At 39.6% G+C, this 8,761-nt stretch overlaps 1 pseudogene; it reads right to left on the reverse strand.

The window, feature by feature from the left end:
- Positions 1-4,536: 4,536 nt before the first annotated feature.
- On the reverse strand, positions 4,537-6,630 carry LOC140944493 (uncharacterized; annotated as a pseudogene).
- Positions 6,631-8,761: the final 2,131 nt, after the last annotated feature.

Below are 8,761 nucleotides of genomic sequence, written 5' to 3' on the forward strand. Positions count from 1 at the left end.
CTTGGTTCCGGTCTCAAAACAGTGAATAGAAGGGAAATTTCATTAACTGGTATGCTATATAATTGCGCCACGTGCACTTTACTGGCATCTGGTTGAAACAGTGGGTCTTCTGACCACTCGTCTGTTGACTACCTGACCATTTCAGTTAAACAATCATTAACAAGATCACTTAGTGTATAGTTTGCTTAGTTGATTGGAGACACAATTGAACGCTCGCATTGATGAATCGCTTTTGCCACTAGAACGTGTATTTGAGTCGTCATGATTTCCCAATTCCCTACAGAGAGGGAAAAAGATCCCGCATGGCCGGGCACAAATTTTGATGAATCCCGCTTCCCGGGAAGCATTCAAATCCCGTTTCCCGCCAAGATATTTTGCGTTTTCCTGAATCCCCCGCCGTATTTTGGTCAAATCCTGGATCCCGAAAATACCCTTCCAGACCCTGCTCCCTTGGGTAACAACTTTTGAAAGTAGGTTGAGTTTGATCGTCCGGGTGAATGTAATCCTGAATAGGTCTATTGTTGTTGACAGTGACTGACGTTTCGACAACCTGTGCGGTAGTCATCTTCAGAGTCAAAGTGAGTTGTATCACGTCAGTTGATGGTATTATACTCGGGTTATTGATCTGATTGGTCAATTAGGTCGCGATGTTATTGGTCGTCTGTCAGTTAAGCCGTGATGTTATTGGCTATGAAGACTCGTAATCAGTAATTGGTGCGTTTCGATCCGTCTATTGTCACAGTTAAACAGTCGTCTATTGTTAGTCAAATTGTCAGTTCTCCACTCGTTCTCTCGTAGTTGGTTTTGCTTGATCTCGACAATAAGTCGTTTGTACGGCGCTGGTAACTGTTGGTTACGATTCAGTGGCGTTTGTTCTAAGTTAGTAAACCAGCTTTCTAAAGTAAGACGTTGATAGTTGTCTGTAGAATACGTTATACATGTCGCAGAGTGCCAGTCAATTTTTATGTTTCGTCTGTAAATGGAGCTCATCAATGTGATTGTTGACGTCACCATTCCTCGTCGCTCGTTTGTGTTCGGTCAGTCGCGTGCTTAGGTTTCTGCCGGTTTCACCAATGTAAGAAGCCTGGCAGTCGCAGCATTTGATCTTGTATACTGCTCCCTATGTCTGTCCTCCGGTTTGTCTTTGTCCTTGACATTAGTAAGCACTCGCCGTAAAGTGGTCATCGGTTTGTGTGCAACACGTATATTGTAAGGTTGTAATATACGTGCAACAGTTTCAGAGGTGCCTCTGATGTACGGTATAGTCGCTGTCGTAACAGGGCCAGAGTTGGTCTGAGTGTTGGTCAATCAGTGTTACTGTGAGTGTTCCGTCTAACAAAGACTGCATGAGACTGGGACTCTGCGACATGTATAACGTATTCTACAGACTACTGTCAACGTCTTACTCTAGAAAGCGGGTTTACTAACTTAGAAAACGGCTGGAAACTGTAATGATCACTAAATTTATTACACGTTTCTTGAGGGGTGCATTTTTGGACATTTTGGACGTGATTACTATCAATCTTGGGAAACTGAAAGCTATCTAACAATTTTAATTGCTTTGCTTTTTCATTGAGTGCAGCTTTACAATGAGTGTGCAGCTTGGGCCATGTGTAGAACAAGTTTTGAGGTGTTTATGTGCTGTCAAAGTGTTAAAAATGTTTATCCACTTAGCGCTTGCTTTCACAAGGGCAGCCCAAGCTCACTACGAAGCCCTGAGCAGCATTATCCCACTTAGCTAATTAATTAATTTTTAAAAAGCTTTCGCTCAAAAAAAGGCATTTAACAGTGCCTAGGAGGTCTGAAATGCAGTCAGAACACAAACAAAAACAAGAAAACGCTAAAGGTAAGCTTCAAAGCGATATCTGCTAATTTAGTAAGCAAAGAATGTTTGTCATACAAAGTCTTATATAATTTTCTTGCTGCATGAATATTTAATTAGCTGAGAAGGGTAGCTGGGTAGTGTTGTTCTCGCGTACTTGGGATCCTAAGAGGCCTGAAACGCAGTCAACACACAAGTAAACATAAGAAAATAATGTAAACTAAGGTTTGAAAAAACCACTGCAAAAACAGTGAACGATAAATCGGATCTGGGAAGCGGGATCTGGAAGCATATCGTTTGAGTAAGAGGGAAAAGACTGCATGTGAGATAATTGTGGGCTTAAATGCCACATTCTAATGATTAAACAACTCAAATACGAAGTTTAAATAAAAGCTAATCAAAGAAGAAGTGACTGAGATCGATACTATAATTATAGGTTCTTAATCACGACCATGACCACGACCACCCCAAGCTACCCCAGTGCATCGGGTGCAAAGAACTTTGAAACAAAAACTTAAATATTTATATGAAGACTCTATGCGCTAGTTTTGAAATTCTTGCAAATAATTGAAAGTATTCTTAGTCGATCCAATCGATATTAAAAAATTTTCCCTTTTAAATATTGACTGTTAAAAAATTCTTCTCTGTGTTTAAGAAAGGCCGATAAAATTTCAGTTGAAAAACCATTAAAGTTTCTGGCATTGGTGTTTTAAAAGTTTCTCATGTAGCGTGCATATATTTTCTTTAGAGAAATAACTTGTGCCAAAGTACTGATACGAAGCCTTAGAACTCTTTTCCTTCCTTCCCCTTCCCTTTCTAAGCCTGCGGCGCTGGTTAGAAGAGGTTGCTTGGCATGAGAGCAGCAACTGCTAATGCCTGGTCAATTCAGTTCTAATAGACAAAGGTAAGGTAAGACAGGTAATAGATCAGGGAAGCCTACGTCAACGGGGACATCGCGGCATCGTGCACGTGGCGGTTCTCGAAGGCTGAATCGCGGTGGAGGCCGATTCAACGAACCTCGCACAGTCAACTTCGCTGTTTTTATCAACAATAACAGCTTTACAAGGAACCAACTATATGTACATAAATTACTGTTGGTACTTCAAAGTAATGCCAAGTAAAATAATCACAAGCATTGAATCCTTCTCAGTTATTAACTAATACATCTTTACGTGATAAAGGGATTTCTAAGTTCTTCAACCGGTTTATGCGAGGATGATGGTGGTTTGGTAAAAAAAAAAAAACAAACAAAACTACTTGTGCTAGGTCAAAATGTACAGATATAACAAAAACTAAGTGAAAAAAATACTAACAGCAGGGAACCAAGAAATTTCGAAAAAAATTGATTGAATTTCAGTAATAAAAACATTTCAAATGCAGGAAACTGTGTAACCATCGCGAAATTAATTTCCAGTTTGTTGAAGGGGTGGATTTTTGGACATTTTGGACATGATTACTCTAAATCTGGGGAAACCGGAAGCTATCTAACAATTTTAATTGCTTTGCGTTTCCAGCGAGTGCAGCTGTACAATGAGCATGGAGCTTAGACCATGCTAGAGCACGTTTTGAGGTGTTTATGTGTTTATGTTTATGTTTATTGAAAACGTTACAGTCAAGAAGACTTTTGCACGGACTGATCAAACAAAGTGAAATAGAGTTAAGTTGCGATATTTCGACTGGCCAATACCATTCTTCATCAGGTTTATTGAGATAACACGAATTTACAGAAATATATATGAGGTAAAATAATGACCGGAAATTACATAATATGACGTGGTATGGTGTGGCTACTTAAAAAGACAAGATAACAAAAAAATAAAAGATCTCTATATATAGTTACAGTTCATCACGTTTATTGATGCCCAAAGGCTCAATAGTCTTAGCTCTATGGATAAGGTGGGCTTCACGTGCTTTGCTGAAAGAATCACGCCAATTTTTAAGTTTTTCAATGGTAATCAGAAGCATATGATTGTCCAAATTGTACTTCCAGCAGCTATGATCAACATGACAGTGGAGTGTATTACATGACAAAGATAGCGCGTTCAAAACCGCGGAGGAAACACTTTCTGGAATATTTCAGGCTCTGAAATAACAAAACTAATTACCAAGGGAAAGAGCCTGGTCAAAAAACTTAATTACCCCTCCTCAGCGTGAACGTAAGTGGAACTTGGAAGCGCATCGTTTGAGCATCTTTTCTTAGTTTGAGTCAAGAGGGAAAACTTAAGACTGCGTGTAAGAGATCAAACAATACAAACGCGAATCGAAGTTTAAATCAAAACTAATTAAACAAGAAGTAACTGAGATCGGTAGATTCTTAATCACGACCACGGCCACTACAGTGCATGCTGCAAAGAACTTTGGAACAAAAACCTAAAATATTTAAGAAAACACTCAATTACCCCTTCTCATCGATACGGTGAGCGTAAACTGAAGGGAACTTTCATTGGAAGCACATCGTTTGAGTAAGACGGAAAGGACTGCATGTGAGATAATTGTGGGTTATAAATATATACCACATTCTAAAGATCAAACAATATAAATACGAAGTTTAAATCAAATTAAACTAATTAAACAAGAAGTGACTGAGATCAATGCTATATTTATAGGTTCTTATAGACGTCTTAATCACGACCACGACCACTACAGTGCATCGGGTGCAAAGAACCGGCTTTGGAACAAAACGTAAATATTTAAGTAATGGAGACTCGATGCACTAAACTCTATGTTTTCCTTTAAATCTTGAATTTTTTCAAAAAATTCTTCGCTGTTTAAGAACGAAAAGTCGATAAAATTTCAATTGAAATGCCTTTAAGGTTTCTAGGTGTGTTAAACGAATGATCATTAGACTAGCTTTCTCATGTAGCGTACATATCTTTTCTTTAGAGAAATAATTTGTGCTGGTCCGACTGACAACGGGCACTGTTTGTAGCAAAAAAAGTTCATCATGCCTGTCCATAACATTTGAGTTTGCCTAATGTGTGATAACCTTCCTCATGTGAACCATCCAAATCTCCCAGTCTGATTTGTGTCACAGGAAGAGTAGACTTGTCTGTCAGCAGACCGCTGTCCTCTCTCCAGCCGCTGCCGCTGTTGTAACAATTACAATTGTTACCATTGGAGCAAGAGTTTGTTACTCCGCATGCGCACCTGTTGTTATATCCTGTAGCTCCACCCCAGTAGTTCATGCGTGTTCCGTCACGTGACACCCACCAGGCACCATTATCCTGTATAAATTGAACATCATTATTGCATTCGAACTTGATAAACTGTTCACAGTTCTTTGAGACTTAAGTAAGTGCTGCCAACTGAGCGGTGCTGACTCCAGTGTAGGTCACATCTTTCCTGTAACAACCTGCAGTACCACATCCAGGACTGACACTATTCACATGTGTTCTACTTTCGCTGTCGTGACTTATGACTGTCACGCCAACTCCTCCCTTGTCACTCATATCACAATACACACTGAACGGAGCCACGCCTCCTTTGCCATCAGGGTCAATAATATAATTACCTGAAGAGCTTCCACTGCTGCCTGATTTTATACTGCTAAAGGACACAGGTTTGTACACTTCAACAACAGAAGTTGCCTCAACAGAACGAAGTGCGTTCTTGGCCACGCAAGTATATGTTCCGGCATCGTTTGTAACCACTCTCCTGAGAAGCAAAGTTCCATTGGGATGAACAACATGATTTCGAGGTAAAATTTTACCAGTTCTCTTCCATGTGATCTCAGTGTTTCCTTGAGCTGAACAGTCTAACAGTAAGTTGCTTGACTGTGTTACAGTAACTTTCAGGGGAGGAGTAAGTATGAATGCGAGCCTTTCAAAGACCATCACTTGAGCAACAGCGAAGTCCTGTCCGAGAAAATTCTTTGCTGAGCATGCGTAATCCCCGCTATCAGCTTTAGCTATGTTACGAATTGTCAATTTCCCATCATCCACTGCAGTCTTCCCTCTTGGCAAGGAACCAAACGCTCTCCGCCACGTGATCGTTGGTATTGGAAGACCTGTAGCTTTACACTGCAACCTCACGTTTTCCCCTACTTCAGCAACAATAGACGAGGGTTTTTGATTGATTGAGGCAGCAACTGTAAAGTAATGAAGAAATATAATAAGCCAAGAAAATAAAAACAAGTTACAAGTAAATTAAGAGTGGCTGTCTGTAAGAATCGAGAAACGGCGGTCAGCGACCCATTTGGCGAATCCCTGATATTTTGCCCAAAGTTAGCCTTGGGTAGACTATTTTCAAAAATCATATTCAAAAGTTCCAACGATTTTGTTTATTTGTGAAATTTGAGAAAAATTAAAAGTACGGTCAAAATGCGGTCAAAGTGCGGTTTTTTGGTTGATCAAAAAGTGCGATGATGAACCTCCGCCGAAGTCTTAAAACGAAATCAGTTGACCTCAAAATAAAAAGAATTTCAAAGCAATCAATCTTCTACACTATCAATGTTTTAATCTTTTCAAATATGATACTACAATGGTTTTTCAGGCCATTTAGAAAACATCTTCGGAGACCGCTTTTGATGGCGGCAAAATGTAGCTAATATTCATTAGGATAAAAATGTTCCTGGTATGTCAGTTTTTAACAATTAAGCATTGCAGAGCTAATATATAGGTCTTAAAGATTTACCAAATAAAGTTTCAAGGTCGAACTCGGAACGCTTCCCTTCGAAGGAATCGGAAGTCTGAGCAATATCAACGTGCAAATGGCGCTGGATTTATAACAAACATCTAACATTATAGTTACAATCACTTGAGTTAAAATATCAAACTAAATTTACCTTTGACAACTTTAAGTTTAAGCATTGCAGAGCTAAAATATAGGTCTTAAAGATTTACTAAGTAAAGTTTCAAGGTCGAACTCAGTAAGCTTCCTATGAGACAAGTCAGTTAATTCACTACAAAGAAGTATCAGCGCTTGTCAACAAACATCTGAAACATTCTCGTCCCGTTACTCGATCAGAAGGACACTTTCCATATCTTCTCTCGTTTGAAATTCACAAGTCGTTTTAGATTAGGTTAAACGCAATAAACACATTCGGCCTCTCAGACCTAAACAATTTCAAAATAAAGATCGGTTGAAAAGAATCACTAACCCCGCATATCTCAGTACTGCCTGGAATTTTTACTTCAGTTACCTGATCTTCCTAAAGCGCCGTATCCTGTAAATGTAACCTTGTATCGATGTCTCAAGCGCTCAGGATGCGAGCGGTATAGTGCTCCAAATATTTTTAATACTATTAACTCACGACTTATCGTTGAATTGCACAGAGGCGAAAAGGAGGAAACAAAGTAATCCGAACCCAAACAAACAAACACTAATTCGGCGCTATTGTAAAATTGGCACTGACACCATGAAACCGAAAACGAAATTTACGTTTACCTTATCCTTTTCTCCATTTTGTGTCCACCATTGCAAACTTTCTGTAAAAACAAATCAGAGACTTTAAATTTCATATTCAGATGCATTTGTAGCGCTTCGAAATGCGTGCATGCTTGGAACACAGGAAATTTACCAGAAAGTCACGCAACCGTGCGCACGAGCACACCCGTCGCTATTGTGCAAAAACATTTCGCAACAGGTTGAAAATGCAGCGTTGGCGGAGCGTTGGTCATATATCCTTGTTTAACTCAGTCTCGTCGTTTCTTGAATGGCTCACTGTAGCTACAAAGCGCTTCTAGGTAAGGCCACTCCTTCCCAGGGCACACCTTGCGGTCAGTCCGCAGATTATCGTGGTCAGCTGGAATGTATTGCGCTCAAAGACTGTACAAAAGATGTAACTGGCCATTTAAAGACCTTAAACCTCACCGCAGATGAGAGTTTTAGGATCTGAAATAAAGTTGCTGTTAGCCAGAGTAGGTAAATACCACCCTAAAATATAATATTTTTGTCTTTTTATCATTTACATTATTATTATTGTTATTATTATTATACGTTTTTCTTTTTATCATCATGCACTTGAGGGTGGTTATTCTCTTTGTATTAACACATCATTCTCCTTCCAGGGGTTTTCTCAGTGGAAGAACATCAATGTGTCTTGAGCATTTGTCCCAGGCACAGGGCTGATTACGGCATCCGCTGGAGGACGGGGAAGACCATGTGTACAGTACCCAAAGAATTAGCGGTACATAAATCTACAACTTGCTAAAGGGAGCCACCGAGTGGATAGCTTGAAGTGGGCGTTTATTTTCAAAAACACGAACACACTTATTCCAGTTGGATCACGTAAGTTGCAGACTTTTCTGCGAAGGTTGGTTGGATAATGGTGACTTTTTTACGGTTAAGAATCACATATAAGGTGGCACACAAGGCGAGGAGTTTGCTAGCACTCTATTAAAGAAACAGTGAGAAATTTCCACGAGACAGTGACAAGAGAGGAGAGAGCATGCAAGGAGAGGGGAAGGCGCTAATTATCACGTGCCCCTTGTTTGTATTACGCAGGAGTATTTTTTTCCCGGGGGTGCGGGTAATCCTAGCACACCTTGCGGTCCTCATTCAAAATTATTGGTCTTGCGGGCAGGAAGTTGTCTTCTTTCTATGTATGTTTTAAATGCATTTGTTTTTACAGTCAGTATATTGAAATTAATTTCTGTTCGTCTGTTCTTTTTGTTTTGCTTTTGTTTTTCTATTTAAAGCAACTTGTAAACAATGCAACGAGTATATCAGCAAACAGGCAATGCCCAACCAAACTCTAGTGTTTGCTTCAGGTGGGGTGGAGCCCGTCCCCGGGGTCTCGCACCTGCAAGAGTTACCCAAGCCCCATTTGTTGGTAAGTAGAAATAAGAAACATCAGTGTAAATGGTTTGTTTAAGTGGCTACCTTAACGATGGTATGAAATGTTTTACTTTCAAAAAAGCATTCATCATTCATTCATTCTTTCATTTCCTTTTTAATCCTTTTTTACTTTAGGAGATTTCTTTTCATTTCTTTCTTTCT

Source organism: Porites lutea, chromosome 7 (genome assembly GCF_958299795.1).
Source record: "Porites lutea chromosome 7, jaPorLute2.1, whole genome shotgun sequence".
Classification (NCBI taxonomy): domain Eukaryota; kingdom Metazoa; phylum Cnidaria; class Anthozoa; order Scleractinia; family Poritidae; genus Porites; species Porites lutea.